This window comes from Drosophila santomea, chromosome 2L (genome assembly GCF_016746245.2).
Source record: "Drosophila santomea strain STO CAGO 1482 chromosome 2L, Prin_Dsan_1.1, whole genome shotgun sequence".
Classification (NCBI taxonomy): Eukaryota; Metazoa; Arthropoda; class Insecta; order Diptera; family Drosophilidae; genus Drosophila; species Drosophila santomea.
The window spans coordinates 14,491,981-14,517,158 of NC_053016.2; the positions used below are offsets into that span (position 1 = coordinate 14,491,981).

The 25,178-nt window shown below is 38.0% G+C and overlaps 1 protein-coding gene across 4 annotated transcripts in view; it reads right to left on the bottom strand.

Annotated features, from left to right (window-relative positions):
* The window catches only part of LOC120447077 (dual specificity tyrosine-phosphorylation-regulated kinase 2), a 50,138-nt gene extending 26,256 nt beyond the window's left edge, over positions 1–23,882 (bottom strand). The window contains exons 1-4 of one of the 4 annotated variants that reach the window (XM_044005944.1): positions 23,397–23,882; positions 19,191–19,195; positions 11,782–11,846; positions 6,715–6,761 (exon numbers count right to left, since the gene is read on the bottom strand). The gene's annotated coding sequence lies outside the window, so the exon portion shown is untranslated. The remainder of the gene's footprint in view (positions 1–6,714; positions 6,762–11,781; positions 11,847–19,190; positions 19,196–23,396) is intronic. The other 3 variants (XM_039628472.2, XM_044005946.1, XM_044005945.1) reach the window with 3 other exon arrangements.
* Positions 23,883–25,178: the final 1,296 nt, after the last annotated feature.

Consider the following 25,178-nt stretch of genomic DNA (forward strand, 5'->3'; position numbering starts at 1 on the left):
CAACAGTTTTCATGTTGTCGCTGCTCCGATCCCGATCATTGGCAATCATTGAATCATTTCACCCTTTCCCCGATCCTCCGCCCAAAGAGCACATCTATCTATTTATCTTATAAGCCATCTATCTGAACGCCTGCTTTCGGCTCGATTCACTGACTCTGACCTACGATAAGTTTCGCTCTGCGCCTGATTATACTCGTAAAACTTTCGGATCTCCAGCCACGGCATGCATAATTGTCTGCTCCGGCATTTTGGATAGCATCTGAGGTCTTGTTTGCCTATAAACCTTTTCTTTTGGGTCGTCGGGGTTGGAATTGGTTGAGATAGCACAGCATACATTTAGATTTGTGATTGCAATTAGATGCAAATGTGGGCGGATTGCGGAATTTGGTCACTGAGCTTTTTTTTAATAAATTGCAAAATCTAACTGGACTCATTTGCTAAATCCAGCACAGCAAGCGAATTACCCATTGCTTTTTGTTATCTTTAAATCGGAATTAATGTTCAATTTTAGATTCCTCAACAGTTTTATACCACAGCAATTAGCCCACTTAGAAACCGCCACCTGTTAACCACAAGCTAATATTTCCCAATAATCAGTATAAATTGCTTCAGCACAATGAAAATTCAATAGAAAGAATCGTCTGCATTGACTAATAGCAGAAGCATCTAAAGAGGTATAAATAGATACAAGCCACTGACGGACTCGATTTTCCAGGGCAAAAAATTAGTAAACAACCGGGAGGCGTGGGGTTACCTGATGTCTAAGTAAATAAATACGAGAGTGGCAAAAGCAGCAGGAAAGAGTTAGGAACTTAGGATCGTGCGGTGGCCCCCAAAAGATAGGCATTTCGAGCCCCACACATAAACTATGTAAGCCAGACGCCACCGACCCAGTGACCAAGATATATGCTAGTCTAGAGAGGATGAGGCTAAAAACGAGGTGGAGAAAGGAATCCACATTCCCCGCGGTGTAAAGAATTTATGAGACTTTTCGTTTGTGCCCCACGAACACGTAACTCGACGATAATGAACGATGATCGGTCATAACAGAAGGAGGAGGAGATCTCCAATCTAGAACGTGCGATTAATGAATGGGAACAGTTGGCTGGGTGCTGTGGCGCCCCCTGGCGTTCAAATTGTCATTGCATTGAAAATGAAAAGCGCCTGCGCGCGAACGAGTTTCGGTTGTTCCACAGTTTTCCTGACTGCCAGCCGCAGGTTTTGTTTTGCTTTCCTATTTTCGCAGTGAAATCGATATCGTTGATGTGTGCACATTTTATAATTTTCCCAGTGAAATTTTCTTGATGTTGTATAGATGCATCTTCGAACTGCTAATATTGCTTTTTGTATTTTTTTTTATTATTTTGCAGCGAGCCTGCTTTGGTTTCTATTCGCTAATTAGCGCTTCTTTCTGTCTATTTGAACTGCTTTCCAATTGAAAATAATTTTTGTTCATCAAACGAAACAATTTTCACGCGCCAATTCCTGGCATTGTTCAAACGGCACGTAAGTAAAAAGTTTTATATTTTTAGATACTGAATGCGAACAGAAACACTCAACAATTGAGAGTATTTAAGAGATTAAAGAGGAGTTTGCTATGTCTACTGGTAAAAAAAAGGCATCAAATCAGCCTTAAAAATATATTATACAATGTCCAAGCAGTTAATATTTTAACTAGCTCTTCGCATACTTTAGTATTCTCAGTTTCATTTTTAAACGACTTCACTTTAAAAAAGTCCATTGGTTCTTTAAATTGATTTGTTAAATCAACGACTTCCTTTGGGTCAGTACCATATGGTTTCTTCATTTCTCCGAAAATTTAGACAACATTTCCATCTATCAGCAGTAGTCAAGTTGTAAATTTTCAACAAATTTGTCAAAAATGCCATCAAGTTGCTTAAGGGCCTCGTAACACATTTGCATTCAAAAAGAACTTAAACAGCATGTGGGTCAAAAAAAAAAGAAAAGAAAACCCCGCTGGGGCCACACACAGCAACAGCAACAGCAACAGCCGAAGCAGAAACATAAACAAAACCGCCGCCAATTTATGACACTCCACAAAACACTGACAAAAAAGATTTCCAAATGCAGGGGGAGAGCCCCCTCAAACTAATTGCATTTCCTGTCGGATTCCGGGGAGGGGGAACTTCCACAAAAACGCATAAATTAACAACAAGCACAACTTCCGATAGACAATAGAACAAAATAACATGGAATAAAATGGAACAAATGAAGCATAAGAGAAATAACAATCAAACAGGGGAGAACCATTCGAATTCTATTCATCCCAAAGTGGAACCACGGACTTCTATTTGAAACAAATTCCAGCCAACTGGAGGGGAGTTGTCAGAGCCGTTCAGGCTTGACGAGCGGAGTTTTGACTGCAGTTCTCCGTTCTCAGCCCCCTCAGTTTCGACACCAAATGACCACCAGAACAGTGGCGTACGTGGTTGGAAAACTAAAGGGGGCTTCACTTTCCCCAATCTAATTTTGATTGCGTCGGGTTATGTTACTGTGACAGGAAGTACTTTTATTTTGCAAATATTTGTTCGACAACTAAAAAATAATGGGTTTGTAGTACCTTTTTTGTTTTATAGTACCTTTTATATTTTTTACTTTTAAGAACTTATTGTAAATCAATAAAGATCGCCAAAGTTTATGGGTTTTTTTTTCGTATCATTCAAGCGATCTTTCAAATATCTTTTGTCAAAAGTTCAAACCCCCTTAGCGCTTCCGAACTCTGGACATTCCACATGCTGCACAACTCCATTGGATCCGAAACCCGGGAGAATGTTAATTAGTTCTGCTTTAGCTTGTTTATGCTGTTGTCTGTAGTTTATGTTGCTTAATTTTAATGCGCATTGTAATTACATTCACAGCTGGGCCACAAAACTCCTTCACAGCAATAAAAAGAAGGCGAGAATATTAAACTCTAGACCATTTATTATAGCCCTTCTATGCTACTCAACGACATCCAGTACGGATGCTCCACCATAATAGCACCAACGGTTTTCTAGCTAAAATCCATAAAACGAGGAATACTTTCGAGTTCGAGTAGAGAGTCATTAGAAGTTGCTGAAGCGTATTAAAATTTGAAATTTGCATAAATTACAAGTTGTAATTGGGGAGGAAAGGAATAAAGATTCATTAAGATTCGTCTATATGAGCAGTGAAGCGCATGCAACTATCAAGGTTTATGCAGTTTTGTAATAGCGATTTAAAGACAATTCAATAAAAAATTTAATAGTGAGGCGGCAAGAGAATGTCAAAAACACTTGTAACGGTTATTTGATAGTCGAGAAACTCGACTATAGCGTTCCCTCTTATTTTTTTATAAAAAAAAAAGTAAAGCTTATTAATAATTCAGCGCGTTTTGCGCCTTTTGTTTGCAAACACTTGATAGCATGAAGCGTTACTTTTTCCTGCCTTGATTTGTGATTTCCTGCTTATTATCCAAACAATAATGATAAACAAACATAAGTTTATTGCAATAAAAAAATTACGCATTAGCTGTGGGTTTTTATGTATTTTTCAACTAGTCATGACTTAAGAATCGAAAGCCTTGACCAATTGCCAGTCAAGAAGACCTTCGCCTGCAATCGCAACGTCATTTTGCAGCTATTAGCTAACAATTTAATGCATGCAAAAGGTATATATCTCGATTTATTTATAGTTGGTGCCTTCGCCTTATCTAATCCAACCCAGTGAGGCTCGGTCTCATCTGTTCTATATAGAATTACGCGTGGCACATTCTCAGCATCGGCCAACGGATTTCGTAATCTTCTGACAAAAGTGGGTTGACTTGGGTTGGTTACGATTCTGCCTGCTGCCTTTTGCCTTCTGCCTTCTGCTTTTTGCTTAGTGTGTCAGTCTAAATATATATTCGTTCATTGTTTCGCTGCATTTCAATTGTGCATTTCATTCGGGCACTACAATCTCAAGAGATCTCTGCCAATTGATCTAGAGACGGTCGGGCAGGTGGGAGCCAGAGCCAAACGTCGAACTGTTTTTACAAATGCGTTTATATCGCTTCAGATCGTCCCATGTGGACTGGCACTAATTTGTGGGAATGAAATGTGTGTTATTGTGATTTTTTGACTTGATTTTCGCGTTAATAAACAACATAATACACAGCTCTGTTTACAAAAAGAAGTTCATTACAATACAAAATGTACACCGAATACACTTGCTTAGAAGCAAAAGCTATCTTCGGCTATCTTCCTAATTTAACTGCTGATACGAACGAATAGAGCATCTCAGCTTCGTTATCTCTGGACTCAGCGCAATGACGATTTCCATGTGATATCTTCAGCTTAATTGTTGCTACGTGCATATTTTGAGACAAAATGTTTGTTGTCTTGGGGTAATTGTTGCTTATTTGCCTGCATGCTTGCCTGCTTGCCTGCCAACCGTCTGATCATTTGACCGATCCGTTGCGCTTGGCTGTTGTATAATGTCAATTACTTGTGATTTACGACAGTTTAATGATAGACGGCGATACTCATAGGTTGCCTGCGTTTGGGGGTTCCGAAGGAGAAGAAGAAGGACGTGGGGCAGTGCCGAATCGCACTCACATAATAGTTGCTACATGATGCGAGCTTAGCATGTGATGGATGTGATATTTCAGCGCTGCGTTCTTGTGCCCAGTGTTGCATGTAATTGGCTCATAAAACTTTGCCAAACGCAAAAAAAATAGTAGAATAGCCTTTGATGGACGCAGGGAACCGCAACTCCTTACAAAAGGGCAAATCGATTACGTGGCCAAGCTCACTTACTTGGATGTCAACAACTTTTCTCATCACTTAAGTGTCGAAGAGCGTGTGTGACGTAAGAAAGTTAGATGAACCTGAACTGAACTGAATCTGGACATGAATATGCGCCGGTGGCTCATCGTTTGATTATTCATGGGACAAGTCAAGAATTTTAGGTGTTGGTGGCTCTTTCAGTTGCACTAAATAACAATTAGCCGAATAAGGATAGAGCTTTTTGCTAAATTTTTCATTTCTTAGCTAAGCCAACTCACCGTTTTGGATAACGAGTTTTTGAAGAGGGGGCGCCAAAATTTCACTTTGAGATGCTGACGATATTGAATGGGCACACCAGAGTCGATAAATAAATCGAAACTTTAAAGCCACTAATCGAGTGGAAAATTGAATGGCAGTTAATTACATATATTATAAAAGATTGTACGAACTATTAATTTTGGCAATACAAAACTCATAAAGATACCGAAGCTATCTATTGTATAGAAAGCCATAATCATAAACTCATAAATTAATTTAAAAGAAATTTAATATTGGCCATATAAACAGACAAAATACCCAAGGCAATATGCGGGATATCTTTGATAAGATAAATAATATCTAGTTAGTTAACTTGGGCTAAATCACTTCGTTTTCTAAGATAGCTTCAGTATGAGTAAGCAGGTTCTGTTTAAACTTTTGCAGATGTTATAACTTGTTCATTTTTTTCGTTGTGTTTCCATAGATATCGGTTTGGGTTCTAAGCTGAGAGGCTGAAACTACAGAAAGGGAAACGAACTCATTGAAATTCTTGTCAGGTTAAACGCGCGAATTGTGTGGAATAACAAAAGAAACACATCAAACCCATCTCTGGATACAACAAAATAGAGAGGGGCGGTCAGAAGAATAGACGTCAGTTCATAGAAGCTATCATGTCTATAGGCGGACCCACGCCTCCCACTTTTCACGCCCTCTTGACGCTTTCCCTGTTTTTCGTTTAAGGCACCGCCGTCACTAAGTCCATCAGAAAGTTATTTTCCAACTGGCTTGTCAGTGGGCCACTAATAATAGCAAAATATGGCCAAAGTGTTGATCTCCAAATGCAGAAAAGTTTTAATTAGAAAAAATATTCTAGTGTAATAAAGAGAATAACTTTTCGCAAAAACCTTAAAGCTTTCGCAATGGGTGGGTGTGTGAGCTTAAAATGCCAAGGACCTGGGACAAAAGAAGGGTTTTGTGGCAAGTATCTGCCAGTTGGCCAGGCAGACAATAAAGTTGACACATATCGGAGTGCATTCATTGTTTTTATCGCATACAGGAAGCCGGGAAAACTCGACACGGGGTTATTAAACTCCCTAGCAGAAAGCTTCTGTCAGCCAGTGCACTGATTTGTAATTGTTTTCTGTTTTACTCGTATTATTATTATGCGCTTTCCATCTACGTTTCATGTATTTATCAAGCCGCAAAGTTACTGGCTGATTAGAGAGTCGCGTCGCGATGTCGTTGCCACTTAGAAGTGGGTCACCGATTTGTTGACTCCGAAGCCGAAGAGGCGGCACTATAAAAGTATCTCTGTGGCACATATTGATAAACCTAGTTGGCAGTTGCACTTTGGGTTGCATTATGCATTTGGTGTTTTTACGGCGTCACTTTGTCGTCGTTGGATTTATCATGAAATTTACGATAGTTGTGGGTGTGCTGATTCCATATCAATCGTTTTCGTAGCACTAGGTTAGTAGAGCAAATGGGGCAGAGGTATGTGCCTAGATAAGGTTTTGATTTTGAATGAGCTGATGGCAGATTATTGACTCGGCGACCAATGACCCATGTGAGGAATTTCGAAACAATCGCTTGCGCAAGAACTTTATTAGCCAGCCATTCGATACGCTTCGCAACAAAATTCAATTAATTACTTTTGTGTTCTCTTTCAGGCAACATGACACTCCAGTCAGACTGGCAAAGTTCAACTCACCTTGTCCAAAACAAAAAGGTTTACTCTTGCGCAAGAGTTCAAGACGTCTGCAAAAAGAAGGAGGAAAAGTACACAGTCCATGGTTAGATAAATGCCAGACAGAATTACCAATCAAATAAAAATAATTATTAATTACAGTCATCGAGACAACTTGTTCTAGCCAGGCTATTAAAATTAATCAAAGTCGTTGCGTTACAACGCAATTCCATGTAGGAGATAATAAATTGTGATACTTATTCTACCTGAACCACATAAACAAAGTGCCAGCAACAACCACCGATTACTGGTACACCCACCACCGACCAAGCAAAACTTGTCAACTGCAACGCAAGACAATCAACTATCAACAAAAAACAATGCATAAATTAATATAGAGATAAACAAGGGAAATGGAGTCCATAATATCGAGTGTGATGACGAGTCTTGTAACTACTGCCAATTGTCATGAAAGTCAGGGTTATTAACGGGGAGGCACATGTGCGTAGAGAAGCAGGGAGTTTCATGCTGAAGGCAGACTAATTTCATGCTCAGTGGCGCAGTGTCTTTTATAATTGATAGAGGTTGGGGACACAGACAGTAAAAGTAACTTGGCCCCAAAGTGGTTACTTGATATCGCAACAATCACAACTTGTCGAGGACAGACAGGATTTCGCAAGCTGATGACAAAGTTGGCCAACTTTGTGCCAGTCAACTTGGTTAGAAAAGAAGGAGAACGTAACTATTTAAGTAAGCTGAAAGGTAGTGATAAGTCGAGTTGGAAATAAACAATTTTAATTTAAAATTGTCTAGTCTTGAGGGAAACACAATAAAAGAACTAACTTAATTAGCTGTATATATGCACAGCAGCTAAACTAGCACACAAAAGACCCTATTACATCGTCCATTCCATGTACTCCATAACAATTTCTTTCGCTTTATCACTTCTATGACGCACTCACACTAGATCTTTCTCCCTTCTCAAGCTGTAACCTCAAGTTCATTAGCACCCATAGAACCCCTCCTATTGAACTAAACTCTCGTAGTTACTACAACAAATTGCCAATCAACTTCCAGCGATTGTCGTTGTCGTTCTCGTTGTCCTCGTCGTTGTCGTTGTCGTTGTCGTTCGTTGGCCCCAAAAAGGCGGACTAACCAACGACAATCCCACACCACCCACAATCCACAATCCACCCTGTTGTAACAGCTGATGACACGCACTTTGCGTGTTTATTTAATAAATAAAAATTTGCATAAATTTGCCAATGTGAGCGAACGAATAGCAGAGGCGCTGTTGGTTTTGTTGACATTTCTCCCGCGTTTGTGAAGCGTTGACGCCAAGTCGAATAGAAATGCAAACAAATTTATTCCGCCATTATTTATGGCCTTGCACAAAAAAGGATTTATTGTGCTAGAAAATCAGAGTATGAATGAATGCCGTCATAAACGCAAAATGGTTATATTTATGGGCACCCAAAATTACATAAAGCTTAACTCAAGATTAAAATCAAACGGCTATCTATTTGGATTTATGATGATCTGTCATTTTGGCTATGCTTAGACATGAGTAAGAAATTGAAATAGTATCGAAATTATTATTTTTCACTAATGATAAAAACATTTAGATGTATTTCAATTATAGTCCCATTATTTTGCAGTAAGCCTAGCCAAATAATTCACAGACCAACATGACTCATTCTTAAAAGCATTGGCGCATGTGTACAGTACGTATTAATCTTTCTCGGCTTAGTGGAGCACTTCCCACAATCCATTAGCCCCATCAGAGGTCTGTTCTTAAGCCGTGGCTTTTGTGATCGCCTTGAACCCAGCCAAGCCCCAAGTCTTATGTCAGCTCAAGTTACTTCGCAGATAGCTACTCATCTACTCATCTTGTAAGCGATCAATCTCCAACTGCTTTGCATCGTAGTTCAGGCGAACTAATAACCCGCCATCAGATTTCAGGGCGCCCCGCTAAAGTGTAACTAATATGCGATCTTCGCGATGGCTAGACCGTAGTGCCTTTTGATTAATGGATGCCGCTACTGTTTCTACTGCAGGGCAAGGGGGGAGCGGTTCAGATTTACAAAAGAATGGAGCATAGAAATTTATGCGCGTTTTGATTCGAGACGCACGACGATCGCAACGGATCAGATCTCAAAGCAAAGAGAAGAGCCAGAGGCGCCAACAACAAAATTATAGAATATAGAATATCGAGTTCTCGATCGCAATCGCGATCGCATTCGCGTTCAGTGTGGGCTTTCATTTGGCTATGGAGCTATGGAGTTAATCGACTTAAAGTGATTGGCTAGTGTGTGTGTGCCTTAAATGGCCAATCTTCAATGCTGAGCTAAGTCATTTATCTTCCCCTCGGTGGCTAAATTTAGGAGCAGAGCAAGCTGGTTTCCTTTCCTTTGCGCTGGTCGAACTCAAGCCACAATTAGCGACAATCATTTTTCATTTGTCAGCAATCAGATAGTGGAGTCATACAACAAATATTACTGGTTATCTGGTCATTATCTCAGTCTCAATGTCAAGTCAAGCCGAACTGAGCCACTTCACAAATCATAGTTCTGTTTGCCCAATTCTCAGTGCAATTTTGTATCTTACAAATACACATAATAGCTGGGCTCTTGCAGTCTTGTGAAATATTCGCTATTATATAACGGGTTTTACTCTTTTGTTTCTTCTTGTTGCTCGCTTCGGAATAATTATGCCAAATATTCAAATAAATTATCAACTAGAACAATTGACGGGGCGGAGAACTCGAAACGCGGGGAGGCTGAACAGCTGCACAGTAGCAGCGATTTTCAGCTTTTGTTAAGCACATTGTTGCACAAAAGTTTTACATGATAATAAATTTAAGTGCGAGGGAGTGAGATAGGGGTAGAAATACGGGCTATTCGCCTTTTCTTTCTTTCCTTCTACAGCGTTTCTGAGTGGGCCAGAGATGAGGCCATTGTCTGGTTGCGTGGCTTACAATAAAGTTGGACTATGCAAAATGCAGGGTGTCGGCTTGTCAAATGACAAAAGCGCACAGAAATGTACCTATTTGTATAAATTAGATTATTCTTTTTTACATACTTGTACTTATTTTTATAAATTAGATTGTAGAGACATGGAGAATGACTAAACTAAACTAATTTTATTCAAATGGGTAAGTAAAAATAAAATGTTGTATAAATTTAAAAAGTTATATACATATATTATTCAAACATTTTTTCAAAAATGCTTCTGTATGTCTCCCATGCATAACAAACCAGAAAGCTTTTTAAAGATGATGCCCATTTCCGGACAAAATGTTATGCATATTGAAAAGCCTTCGAGACACGATACTAGCGTGGATAATTATTCATATTCATTATAGCCATTAGCCACAGTGCTGGTGAATGGAATAGTTTACACTTGTCTAGTTTGGATTTGTATTGTCTTTCGCTCATTTTGCCCTTTATGGCTCGGAATTTTTCCGACGGGGGCCAAAAAAAGAAAATGCAGCGCGTACAAATGCAAATGCCTGGCGAATGCCAAACAGCCTTGGCACTGGAGGTGTTTTCTTGGCACTTGATTAAAATGCAGCGACTGCGTTTCGATGGCCATAAGTGCCACTGGGAACTGCAATCTATGGGCGTTGCACTTGTGATATTTCTCGATCTGGGATTTTACGGAAGTTTAGTCTTACTCAAGGAACAGCTGTACTCAGGGTGCGGTCTGGGAACTCTATCTATCCTATCCCCTCTCCTTGGTTTCGCTGCCTTTTGTTGTTTGCCGACCAGCTGACATATCAAATATTTAATTATCGCATGTTTTACCTTAAAATTTATTCTTTTGCGGTTTGTTTATACATATACGTATATGTGCTTATATGCTTTTATGAGCGCTTCTCGTGTGCAATAACCTTGCCAACAAAAGCTCAACAAACTTGACATGAAAGCATTTTACACAAAAACACAGCCAAACAGCCAAAACTCCACAAAAAAGGAATTAAAGAGCCAAGCGCGCCATCTAAGATAAGTTCAAATTGTGTTATTTTTGATGTTTTTCGTTTTTTAAACCGATCTTATTCAGCGCGGCAAGCATGAAAAGTGGCTCATTGAATGCTCTTGTTAAGCTTGATTTTATTGTGCTCACATATGTACACTTGTAGATTGTACATTTGTATGTTGCTTCGCATTCGTATTTTACGATGTTTACATTTCACTTTGTTTGTTCGTTGCGATTTATTTCGCTTCCTAGCCGCACAAGGCTGAGGTTGACTTTCACGCATCATGAAAACGTCCGTCTCGTGTCGAATTCCATTTCATTACCTCCATTTACAGTTCTGTATTATTTTGTAATTCGAAATCGATTTCGCTTTGCAACTGAGCAGCAAGGCTGTTTCACTAATCATCGAATGTGCTCTTTAGCTATATTTTATGGTATTGTTATACGAACCATCTTATCGCAAGGGGGTATCGTTTGAAACAATGTAAACTGCGGTTTCAAGGGGAAGGCACTTTAATGGGAAGTTTGACACAAGGAAGTTATCTATAGTGCCAGTTCTTAACTTTTCTTGATTGCAACGACAATTCAGCTGTTTAAAGTTTATACTGTCCAGGAAATATATTTTCGGAAATATTCTATTCTATTCGACGGAACACCATGGCATTCTTTCCTTATCATTTCGCCTTGGATTCAGCTGTTTCAGCGGTTTACATTGAACTATGCACAACTTGATATCGGGAAATGGTCCCAAAAACAATAAACAAAACTGTGATTCCACATTATCGCCATAGAACATATTGCGACGCCAGTAATGTCATAGAAATGCGATTTAATTCAATATTTGTAGGAATTTCATATCTCTGAATGCAATAAATTGCAATTATTTATGCATACATTTTAGAAGACCGAGACAAAGACAGATTGAGAAAAATGAGTCTAGTCTGAATGGATTCACTTGTTATTCACTGCGCACCCATTTGAATATTATTATCGCTCAGTCGCTTACGCCTGTAGAGCAGTTTAATGTGTGACAGTTTATTTGCATAAAAAATAAATACCCCAATGCGGGACGTGTTATAAGAAAAATTAAAAATATATCAAAAAGAATCTTACCTAAGATTATTTGAATTTGTCTTGATTAGTTTCTCACTATATGTTTACATAAAACATAAAGATTTCTGTAAAGATAAGAAATAAATATGCATTAGAAGGGTTTAATCAATCAAAAATAAGATATCATTAATTCTTTGTCACCCAAATTTACGACCTAATTATGTCACATATAAGTGACCCTGTTTCCACAAAAAAAACACCAACCTTATCTATTAAGAAGTTCTACTGTCCTTAACATACACAAAAATAAACAATTGTAAAATTACCGCGCATTCTTATAACGAAATAAATTCAGTAGAAATATTTTATATTTGTAAACCTAATTCCATCTCCACCTTATCGAGGTGCGTGTCTGCAACGTAAATATTTAATTGATAAGCAAAGGGGTATATCAAATCTGCGGAAAACCAGCCTGCCTAATCAGTAATTGGGGGCGTACGTGAGTCAGTGCTTGATAAGAAACGGGAATCCAGCTTGTTATCACAAGACTATTCATATAATCAAATATTACAATATGTTTCGACATATAATGCGTATTATAAACAATCAGGCTACAACTTTTAGACATAAGTTAAATGAATTCGTTAATCAACGTCTGATTAAGTAACATGAATGCGGCAATCTAAAAGGTAAATACAAGCAATAAATTAACAGCTTAACTGCAGATATCGCCCCTCCTTTTAATCGGAAAAAATCGAAAGTGTCGACGGACTGGGATATATTTTGCAAGGCTAACAAATCTTCAGATCGTGTTTTGTCCGATGTTTGTTTGCATGCCTTCGAATGACTTCGACAATTGGATATATTTTGTTTTGTTTCTTTTAATAATTTGCATGCCTGAGCAATTTTTCATTTTATATTTACTGAGCATCCTTGGTTTCCTCATATTGTTTACGTTTCAAATCCAGCTGGCTAAGGAAACCAAGCCCCCAAAAAACACGATTCAGAATTTCAAAATATACTCAATAAATTGTGATATCCTGACATTATTTATGATTTAACAGAAATTGAATAAATTTGTATTGCTTTCAACAATAAAAGAAACTTATGAAAAAATATGTTTTATGTTTTTTCTCATGGTTTTTCTCATGGGCTTTTATAAGACACAAAAAATTGGCAAGTGAAAGTGGCAAGGAAAAAATGGCAGAAAAAATACAATCCAAATAATATTGCTCAGCTGGTCAAACATCTCGGCAGCTGTTTAACTTTGCATCGATTTTGAATCTATTTTATGGGGGACCGAATGTATTTTTATCGGGTCTACAAAAAGGCAGGCAAATAAATTCAATTTGAAAGATACTCCAAGTGTTGGTCGTAAAAATAACAATAAATAATTGCCATCAATCGAAGACGTAATCAACGGTGTGTAGATCATTAAATATATGTTATTATTTTGGCTTAAGATTCCTCGCCGACACTTTCACACTTGCCCTGAAAGATATCTGTTATGAAACAGTTCTCAAATCCAATTGACACTTTGGACAATGCCGAATCAGAGCGAACTCAAAACAGACATGGCAACAGTGTTTGCCAAGCCGGAAAATCCAATTAGGAAAATCACACAGAGTCACCAAAGCGCGTAAAACCAAAAAAACCCCTACAAAAAAGTCTGAGGGGAAGCGTGACTTATCTACAGAGTTCCAGGGACAGTGGGAAAAACTAAAAAATAATAATAAAATTAAAATTAAAATAAAAAACAAATCTCTTTTGGCTATTTTGCGTATTGAAATATCCTGCAAACAACACAATATGTTTGCTGTCTGAGCGCAGCTGCTAATTTAACAACAGACAGATGGAAAGAAATATGATTAACCGCAGAGTAACGATACAAAATGGGTGTTGCAACTGGCAATCCGAGTGTGCAACTGCCAAGCCAAGAAAAGCCAAGCCAAAAGCCAAAGCCGTGGCCATTGCATGATTTTTCCACTCATAATGAAACCGAAAGCATGCAACAACTGCTGCGAAAATCTCCTCAACGGCTTTGGCGTAAATTAACGTAAAATACTCGAAAGCAGTTAGGCCAAGACACCAGACACATTGTACAGCCCCCATTGAGAGTGAGTTTGAAGTGCGGATTGGAACTTTGGAGCTTAGCTTAACTGGCAGGTTTTTTGCCTTTTTTTTTTGCACAGCACACCTTGATTTACCTGCGCACAGTAGTCTCCTGCCTCCATCTCTATAGCAATCTATAGCAATCTCCGGCTACCGATCCCCCAAATCTGGCCAGCACGATCATTATGAGGAATGAACAGCATCTAAACGATTATGGCTCGGCGACTGGCAGCAGTTAAATTTGTCTCTGCCACACAATCTACCATCTATAAGGTATACTGAGGTGTTCGGAGCACGTGCAACATGCTCCCCTTTTTGATGGATAGATAGCCAAGGTAAGGGAAGGCTTTCAAGCTGCAGTAGCACTTTTAATACTCTTGTCAAGCACTAAACATCTGGGAATAAAATGCATCACGTTTTAAAGCCAGCTATTTAGTTGTAAAAAGGGACATAAAGCAATTATGACCAATTTATAACTGGCTGTTTAAATTGCAATGTTTGCATGCTCTGTCTTCTAAATCCTTTCTTAAATTTTACTGTCATATGTTGTTTTTGCAACTTTTAGCTACTTTTCGCTTGCAAAATCAACTTTACAAACGGTTGGAAAGTTTTGTGTGTAAACTGCACACACTCATTAACAAAGTATTTGATTTCTCACTACCAGCAAAGAAACGAAATCGAACAAAGATTGCCAAAAGAGGCTAAAGCAAAATGTGAAGAAATAGCTAATTTTGTTGCCTGCCTTTCAGCAATTTAAAAAACACATTTGTATAATTTTTATAAATAATAAAAATTATGGTGCGCAGCGAAAACTATTTTTGTATACTTAATTATTTTAAAGTTTGAATTTTTTCTGCGCCCCCCCAATGCCACTTCCACCCACTTCGACGCCTATTGGCGTGGTGTATTGCGAGTACGCCTACTTTTTACATCATTTATTATGTGGGCAAACTAATAATGAATGCGTTTTGGCCCAAAGAGGAGTAAATTTGTGGTGGGACTGGCAATATTGCATGTTTTCAAGTGGCACGCTTCGTTGATTACTCCTGCGTTAGTCGAATTACTCGGCTGCAACCAAAAAACCAAATGTATGATTCAATAAATCTCTCTTTGAGTCCAAGTTTTGGCTTAAGTAGCCGACTTATGGCTACAATACTTTACCTACAGATACACTTGTGTATACCGAGTATCTGTGGGCGTCTTTACCATTTCGTGCGCTCGATGAGTGTCAAGAACTTGTCTTGGCCATAAAGAGAAACCGGCAGAAATGTGCACCAAATGCAACAGTCAAACAATTTTGATTTTAGCCTCCGAGTTTTTCTCTCTTTTTTTGCAAAAAGTTTAACCAGTTTCCCCACTAGTTGACAGTTGGCAATTGAAGTCTTTTTATGGCAACTTGCAGAATGAGGAATACGTTAACTGTCTGACAGCCAAATGAAAGAGTAGGCCGCAGCTAAAACAAAGGTTGCGATCATGGACCATGATTGTCTTGGTGGCTTGGTCTTTCGTGGATAAAAGAAATAATTTAAGCATGAACTTCTATTTTTAGATATTGAAATGAAATATCTTTTTCAAGAAGTCCATGTGCAAAGGCAAAGTCAATAAACTTTGGATCAGGTTAACCATCCCACAATCGAAAAAAGTGCAACCATAAACCCCGCTCTCAGAACGGGTTATAACCGATTCAGCACCGCGATCTCTAACTGATAACCCCCGCAATACCAATTGCAAGTAAAAATTCGTAGCTCGGAAAGAACACAGACAAATCAATGATGGAAGTGCAGCAATAAATGAGAGAGATATATACAAAAGCTATAGGCGTAGACTGAGGCGACTTCCAACAAAGCATCTCCTATGAACCTGGCAACCGGTTTAGCTCCTCCATATAGACAACAAACAAATAGTGAAAAAGCACAACCTGAGAGGCCATAAACCAATGAGCGAGTTGCAAAGGGCAGGCCGCAAAGTACACAATTCAAATGAATTTTAAACTGCATATCCAAGCGAAATTAAGTTTATTTGTATATATTTTAAGCCAAAAAAACAAAAATGTGAATGGTGTGGTGTACCATTTTCTACAGAAAATCATTAAAAAGACAATTATACATAGTAAATTTTTCTCTGTGCAGTAGTAGTGTTAAGAACTGCGACCGAGACTTGAGCCAGACTTGAGATACTCGCACTTTTGAGGTAGATACAAAATCGAGTTTCTCCGGCTCCAAAAGAAGAAAAAAGTCCAGGAGCCTCGGAGGAGGCTCGGGCCTTTTGGTCAATGACTGTCGGAGGAGAACTTGGGGTCCCCTCTGGAAACAGTTGACTTGACCATCATTATCATCATTCATTTTTCATGGCTGAGTGCCTGGCAGGCAGTTAGCTCTGATTGTTTACAGCTGCCGTAGTACAAGCTAAGATGCAAACTGGTTTTCAGCCCAGCTGTTAGCCCGGGTCCAGAAACCCAAGTAACTCAATATGCCCAGCGCACACACAGGATGCAGACAGCCGTCAAGTGGCCTGCCTGGTTGACCAAGGAGTCCAATGAGCCGATATGCGAACGGGTGCGGTTTGGCTTTGGCTGTGAGTTTGGGTATGGGTATGGGTCTGGTTCTGGTTCTGGGTTTGACTTGACCCAAAACGCTTCTCCGACACACCGGTCTGCGGGTAAGAAAATGATGAAATTCTCGGGGCTTGTCTTTGTTCCTCTTTTTTTTTTTGGTGCTGTTGCAACTCATTATTTTGCGGTTGAAGAGGCAACTTTTGTTATGGCGTTCAAGTGCATAAACATCTTCCTCTTCGCCTTTTTAAACGGTAAACGATATATACACTGATGTTGTTGTCATGGCATAATCTCCGAGGCATTAATACAAGTCCAAAGTCTTAGTCAGAGATCTCCAGTGAGATGAAAGCGGTTTGGTTCTTGTGGGTGATGAAATGTGATGATCGTATTTGCGGTCAACAGCGAGGGGGGCACTGGAAAAGAAGCTAACGGAACACTCGTTTTTCTTAAATTTATGGCGGAGTGTGCGAGAAGCGGAAGGTAAAAACACAGCCCGTTTTAGTAAAAAAAATTTAAAAAGTTAAAATCTCGAAAAAATAAATATGTAGAGTATCACGAGAATTATTCATATTCTTAACTTTTATCATTCAGATTGCATGCTTTCACTTACAAAATATAAATTTGCTATACATATACATATGTAAAAAGAGAATCAATTTTAAAGCGGTCAGTAAATGACAAACTAAAAAGAAAACTTTCCTGTTATTTTAATTAAAGTTTGTGTTGGCTATGGAACTTAATTTCCTTACCATTATTTCCCTTCCTGTCAGTTTTAATTAAAGTTAATTTTCTACCCAAAAGCCAGTATTCAAAATTTCAATTAATTATGAAAAGAGATGATAACGAAGTAGAATGGAGTTTAATTACACAATCAGCTAATCAAATCACAATGCTGAGTCATACTCATGAAAAAGTTTCTCTGCGGCTTGGAAATACCATTTACACTTTATGGAATCTCGCTCAAGAAATGCAATCCATATTCAATTCAATTCAGTCATATCGATGCAAGCCCACAAGCCCGGCTTGAGATATGCAAGTTTTTCAATTTGCTGCGATTTTCATATTCTTTGACAAATTTCGTTACCAGGTGGGGGAAACTTAATTAGGCGTCTCTCTCTTGTTTGCTGGTGGGCAGACCACTGCTCACCTGCCTCCTCACCTGGTTTTCCTCCATCGACAACGCCTCGTCGTGTGTTTGAGCTGGTTGTGTAATCTTTTGAGCTAAGTTAAAAACAAAACAATCTTGGGCCTGTGACTGCAATTGGTAGCGATTTTAAAGGAAGTATATGACAAATCCATGAAATCTTAAAAAGATGTTCAAGATAAAGAAACATTTATGCTAAAATGAATTATGTATTTTAAAGGGCAATTAAAACATAATTAGGATGGTCTAAGCAACATAAGCTCATGTGTCTTAATTAATTTAAGCCTCTAGCTAGAATCTTAAGGTTGAATCAGACATTTAACGACTCTAAGAAGTTTCACCCAACTAATAAAATATTCCCCGCCTCGTCTAGACAAAGTCCAATGTCACTCAACATTACTAGCTTGCCAAGGTGTTAACATTAGGAAAAACTGCAAATAGATAAATAATTAAGCAGTAATTACAGCATCTGATCGGTTGACAGGGAGAAAATGCAAATCACAAACTCCGACATGAAAAAATTGTCGACTAATTACAAAGAATCTTACGACAAAAGTGTAAGTGATAATTAGAAAGAGGGAGGAAGGCAGGCAGAGAAGCAGAGACGGGAAAATAAATCAAAGAGCAGTCGACAGAGCGTCGATGATTAAGAGTTAATTACAGCTTTTAAAAACATTGCCGATTTCACTTTTTCTAATGCAGAAAAATAAAAACAAACACTTCAGACTTGACCCACTTATCAAACAGAGTGACTAAGTCAGAAGAGAACCGAGAGTTGAATAAAATTGAAAACCAAAATATCCAAAGTGTGTACTTGGCGCAGAGTTTACTCATCAAGTGCGTTACGCCCTCGTGCGTATTTCTCTCACGACCAAGACCCAATTTTCGATGACAAAAAGAAAACGAATTCTCATTGAGTCAACATATTGAATGTCTACGCGTGGTCTCGATTACAATGGCAGAAGCTGAAAAGCAGCCAGAAAATCTAACAAAGATCTTGGCGACAATTATATGTATGTAGTTACATACATAAGCTACAAACATGAGCACATATGTTTCTATAAAAAACACTGGCCTTAAACACGCAAATCTCGTTGGACTTTTGCCTATGTTTCTGCCCACTGCCTTCGGTGCACTTGAAGTAGTTCATCGAGGGTACCACCTACGAAAATATGTGTCTTTAACATGGAAAGTCCATCGAAGGTCTCCTTTCCCTTGTCGAAACTATCTGCGGTATAGCATTGGGGGAAATTCCTAGAAATCTTTTATGAAAATACAAATGTAACATTGAGATTTAGACACTTAACCGTGTTAAATCATAATTGGTTGTCAAGCCAGAGTCTTGGTTTTTCCCTGAGGCTTTTGTTAATTAAATAAGTGCGCGGATGATGTCGTCTCCATAATCAATTTCAATTGAAGGTGTCAACCTAGGCCTAACTGAAATAGAAACTGACGTAGGCAGACTTAATTGCTAGCCATATGGAAATTCGCCCAGAGATCGAATTTCGTGGAGTGAGAGATAAATCAAGGGACCAAATCATTGGGACAATAAAATAGAATTCCAATTCGGATTTAATTCAAAGCTTACCCAATAGAGAGAAATCCCACTACTATCCCGTCACCAAAACCCTAATGACAGTTGAGCAAACAGAGACTCACCGAAACTGCAAATAGAAATAAAAAAGGAAAATTAAGATCTTGTTCTAAGTAATTTGTGATTAATTGTTTTGGCCAAGTACTCAAGTGCTAAAGGAAATGCCATTTTCATTATTTGCCTGAGATCTACTCTAATAGAGTCATGTGTCTATTTCAGACCGGAAAATGCATTAGTTTAGTGTGTGAAATGAAACCGCAGCAAACTTGCTTACTCTAATAGCAGTTTAACTGCTAACGAACGGTTATCTGGTTCGTTTATCTATCTAATCAGTGCCAGATATTCTATGGAAGCCAAGCATTAAATTTACATATCCAGTTTCTCACTCTGCATAAAATATTTGCAGGTACATTTCTTCCCAGCGACACATGCTACAGCAATTAACTAATGTTTCTTTTTATTTTATCGCTATCAAGCTCAGAGATAAAGAAAAACTATGAACTGATAATATTGACCCTGATAAGAATATTGAGTGCTGGCGAAAAATAGGCAGAGAACGAAGAAAATACAGGGAGTCAGCATAAGAATTAAGTAGCACGTTTTAAGACATATAGCAACGATCAGCTGATTCTTTCCAGAAGTGTGAGCTTAGGCTAGATCAAGAAACCCTATAACTACATAGCCGCGCAATATATACTATATTATACTATAGGCAAATATTTCATTTGGAAATACTGAGAGAACTGTGACGCACTGCGCTCCCCATGCTCAATGCTAAATTTAACAATAGAGAAGCCAATGTGTAGGAAACCAATTATTATTTTGCGTGAGTCTCTCCCCACAAGTTTCTGTTGAATAATCAGCTGATCGCACATCTCTCATAGACACCTGCTCTTTCGGTCTTGATTTCTTAACTTGGTGGGGTTTTCTCGTGGGATTCATCTCGAAATTCACTGGAATCATAAAGTTTGTCACCGAATTTAGGCAGAAGTTTACAAAGACTTTGCCTTCAGCTTTCTTCAACCGGTTTACTCTCCGTGATAACAAACGTTGTTTCTCATCAGTGACGTAGAATCATCAGATGGAATCGGGGTTTTGTCGTATTGCGACTACGCTGTTGGCGATAAGACGTTGGTTATCTGATACAGTGAGTTCAATCATTCCTTAACTACAAATAAACCATTTTTGTTTATTTCAGTAGTCTTTCAAAATTCCGTCAATAAAATGTTTATATGAAAGGTGGAACTTTTGTACTTTGGTTCAGTTTGGTTTGTTCATTTTATTCTATTGATAAAAGGGTGAATGCTTAGGCATTTGACATGTGTGTCTAAGTGTTAAGATTGAACAGTCTGTACTTGAAAGTCAAGTATCTATGGACGGAATTTTTCTTGTTTACTTAAGAGACTTAAATTATTTCAAGTAGCCGTCTTAGTTTGGGGGAAGCGTTAGATTGAGGCAATGACCCAAAAAATAAACATTTTTCGGGTAGGTCCGTTTACGTTTCCACATAAACATCATTAAAAATAGTAGAAAGCATAGCAGAATCTTATAAACTTTGTAAATATTTAATCTGATCTAATAAACTGATAGATAAACCAATGTATTTATGTTTTGAGATCACTTCACTTCTATTTAGAGTAATTTCCTCCCACATCTCAGCTGGCATGCTTCACATATTCTTCGTTCTTAACAGCCACTCAGCATTTTCAGTTTGATAGTTTTTCTTTTTCTTTATTGCCACATTTCATGCAAATTGGTTTGGCCCCTCGAGGGTTGGTTGGGGTCACCTAACGGCTCTTTCATCGCTGTTTATTTGCCCAGACCCAAAACTTACTCGACTTCTCTTGAGACGAGGCCGCATAAACTTTTGCGCACTTCATAAAAAATTGCGCAAAACAAGGTAAACAATGAAGAAAACTACAAAATAAATACTTATAATAATAACATTTTAGGGTCCGTTAGGAAACCCCTTGTCGGCCAATGTGGGTTACTTTTTTATGACACTTCACCCCAGGTCGGGTGAGGGATATGAATGTATGAAGATCCATATGCAAATTTTGCTACTTGGCGTAGGAACAACCGAATCACACCTGAGGGCATCGCATAATTGTGTCACTGTGAGTGAATTTCATTAGAATTTCTGAGCAGGCTTTCATCGGAACCAGCCAGCACAAAAAAAAGTCATTTAATTTTCAGCCTTAATTTACATAAGCTGATGAGTTTTGCTTCTTGCTGGAGTAAACATTTACAAATATATAAAATTGGAGTTGGAATAACTCAGACAGTTGGTAGGGAGGCTAAATGTTCAAAATAAGTGCAATACCTAACCAATTTTCTATATACAAAACAGCACCATGGCCTTAAGCATTTGAATTTAATTAATAGCGTTTCTCAAATCCAATTAGCACCCAGCGTAAACTTTCGAATGCTGAAATGTAAAGATCATTCGATAACCTTCTCATGGAAATGAAAGATGAGTGTCGGAACCCCGAATGGACGGATATTTCGGGGCTGCGGGCAAAGACAGAACATCACTTTAGTGAAATGGAAAGCTTAAAGCAAAACAAAAGCCCACAAAACGTGTTGCAAATTGTATGCAGGCCAGGCAACCAAACAAACAAAAAAAATTAAACAGACACTCTGGAAATGATTAACAAAACCGAAAAGATTAACAGCGATGGTTAGGAGACCTGAGACAACCACGCGTTGATTAGCCGGCCCTAGGGCAACAACCAGTGAGGAAAGTATCTTAAAGATACATCTGGGAAAGGTATCTGGTAGGTATCTTAGAGATACGAAAGAGCTTGCCGATAAATTTCTCTGCATAATGTATTTTTTCGCTTAGCATCTCAATCCGATTCCGTGAGGGACACGAGTTTGGTCAGTTTTAATGTAAACCAGCTTGTTCTAATCTTCATTTAGGTCCGCAGATCGTTATCGGTCGCCCAATCGCAAATTGGTTGGCATTATAAATTAGTCTGGTCTGAGAAGCTCTTCGTTTTGTACCAATCTACTACTGGCAAGTGTTCTTCTCTGTTTTATATTCCTCTTTTAATTGTTCTTGAAATGTGTTGACTTTGAAAAGCAGAAGCAAAAAATAGAACAAAATTAGAATACGAAATCCGTTTATGTCTATCCTCGAACAGAATCTTTAAGTAGACTTTCCGGGCAAAAGGTCGATATCGATATTTGCTTTTAGGAATAAAATGCTAATGGTATTTTAGGTTTATGAACCTATACAATGGACATAGATTCTTTACAAAATAGCAAAAGCTGTATAGATTTCGTCACATTTGATAACAGGTGTCACATAAGTACGGACAGACGTACTTTTTCATACTAAAAATAATTCTCATCTGCCGGCTGGCGGATTACAATTTTGTTTATAAACACTCGGGAGCGTTTTAGGAGAGAGATTAGCAGATTTTGCGTGAGCGCAAACATTTGTCAAAAAGTGTGATATAATAATATAATACTTAATTCAACACACGATTATTTCAAGCGATAATTTACACCTAATGTCAATGTACTCGACGAGTGTGTAAGTCAGAATTAATTTATATTGTTTTAAATGGAGTAATCAGCATCAGCTGAGATCGCTACGAAAGATTATCAACGTGCTAACAAAGTATAACAAAATACTCGTGTATTTGCCTATATGTTCCTATGTGTGTTTCAGCGCCCTGTAGTAGATTTTTTTATTAAACAACAAATTGTAAAATAAAACTATTTGGATTATACCTCGTGGACTAGCATAATAAATAAACAAAAGTGTTTATTTCTGTGCTTGTGGCTTAAGTAGTATTCATATGTTTAACAAGCTTTAACACTATTTTTTAAATATATATTATTTCTTTTAATATCGAATTAAAAAAAGGACGTGCTTTTGACTATGATGTAAAAACTTTCGTAACTTCTTTTCCTGCAAACTTCATAAATCATTATGTTTCTATTCATTTATTTTAACCCCACAACTATTCAATTTCCTCTTTGGATATCCGTCACTTTTGTGCTCAGATTTCAACCGTTTGCCGCTCTCAACTTCCATTTATTGCCAAGGACATTATTGCAGAAGTTCTCACGCACACACACTCTCTCAACTTGGCATCCTTGATGCTGCACAACTCCCTCACATCTCTCGCGATGTTGATGCTTTTCGAAGGGGTGGGAAAGAGAAACTCCACGATGTGTATACCTTTATGACGGACCAAATTTATACATACATATGTATGTACATTCATACATATGCTATACGTATGTATATTTCGTACCTTCTTTCGTCCGTCAGCGGATCTCTGTTTTGGTTTCTGGTTTTCTCAACTTATTGCACACCAAATCACCGATTATGCTGTTATTTGTTAAACTGTTAAACACTTTAGCATAGATGCTTTGCAATGCTAATTATTAAAGCGGTTACAATAAATTGTAATTGAATTTTATTATTTTAGCGGGACTTGTGTTAGCTGGCTATTCCATTGAACATTCATTGAACAAAAACCGCGTCTGCCTTTGATTTACCGTTGTGCTGCGACGAATTTCACTTTCGACTGGCGAACGATTTGAATTGGATTGAATTGGATTTGTGGAGGGGGCTATGTTATTCGATTTCGATTCCGTGTTTTGAACGCCTGCAGTTCTCCAAACGAGCCTCAAACAATGCGCCCGGACAGAAAATATTGAACCTCGCTGGTTTTTTCCAACTCGTCCGCTCCGCACAACCGCACAAGCGCGATAATTTGAACCGAATGAAAGGCAGAAACAGAAACCGAATTCGAGTGGAGCAGCTGCAAAGCAAAACCAGAAAGCAAACGCACCCCGAGCGTCAGAGATGCGTCGTTGCGGCGAAAAAACCTGTTTCTGGCGGGGAAGTGTACAAGCAAAAGCTAAAGAACAAAGCACTGCGTGAAACTGACCTATGTTTGGTTTTCGATGATACATAAGTTGTGTAATCTGAATATCTACTATGAGGTTAGATGTATGCAAAGGTTACTATGTACATTCTTAATTATATCTTCATTACATTTCATATGTTCTTTTTTGTACATTAAAATATAAAGTTATTTATACCTATATACATTTATATTTATATAATTTATAAAAATATAGATTTATATAGTTAGTACGCTTTGAATTATTTTTAAATATATTGTGTTACATTGTTTTAGTTTTCCACGTAAAGACTATTACTAAATTCACTTAATATTTATAATATATTAGCCTTCTAGCTGGTTACCGCCAGCCAACTTGTCATTACTGAATAGAGAGAATAATAATTGGAGAGTAAATGAGAGAATTCGTTGCTTGAGCACTGTTAACTTAACAGAGCTGCTGTTATGGAGACTTTAATTTTAAACGCGCCTAAATAAATAAATAACATGCTAGTTTACAGCGCTGCGGGAGGTTGCCACAAAAGTCGCACTGTTAAATCAACTGGGCTTCTGTTATCAACAGTTCATTTTCGAACGAGCCCTAATAATAACATAATAAATTACTAAAGTTGATATAAAGCCGGAACTGCTTTGGCTTGACTTAATGTCGCCACTGATAATGCGTCAACAAGACAAAGACTTGGGGTCTCGCAATCTTCTGCGGCACATTTCAGTTCTTATCATAAAAAAAGAAGTATAACCCAGAAAAAACAACCAGCAGCCGCAGCAACAACAACATTTTGTTTATTCAACTTACAAAATGCCAACAGCTGGTACTAGAAATCAACCGAAGCAGAGACTGAAATTATCCGAAGATTCTGTATCCCTAACTAAATTTTATATTTATGATATAATAGTACGTACAAAATGTATCTTCATATTCTTGAAAATAAAAGAATTTAAATATATAAAATATATTTTATGAAGACTTCTTTTTCATTTGTACATATACTTTACTTTCTGCTTATTGCTACTTTCTGATTTTATTTGAAACATATCTCCAAAGTGAAAACATTCTTTTCTAGAGTATAAGAAAAGCAATCCCCAAGAAAACAAGAAACCAAAACAAGCTCACAACTTCACAAGAGAAAAGATCGGCTGGAAAATTATTGAGGATGCCGCTGG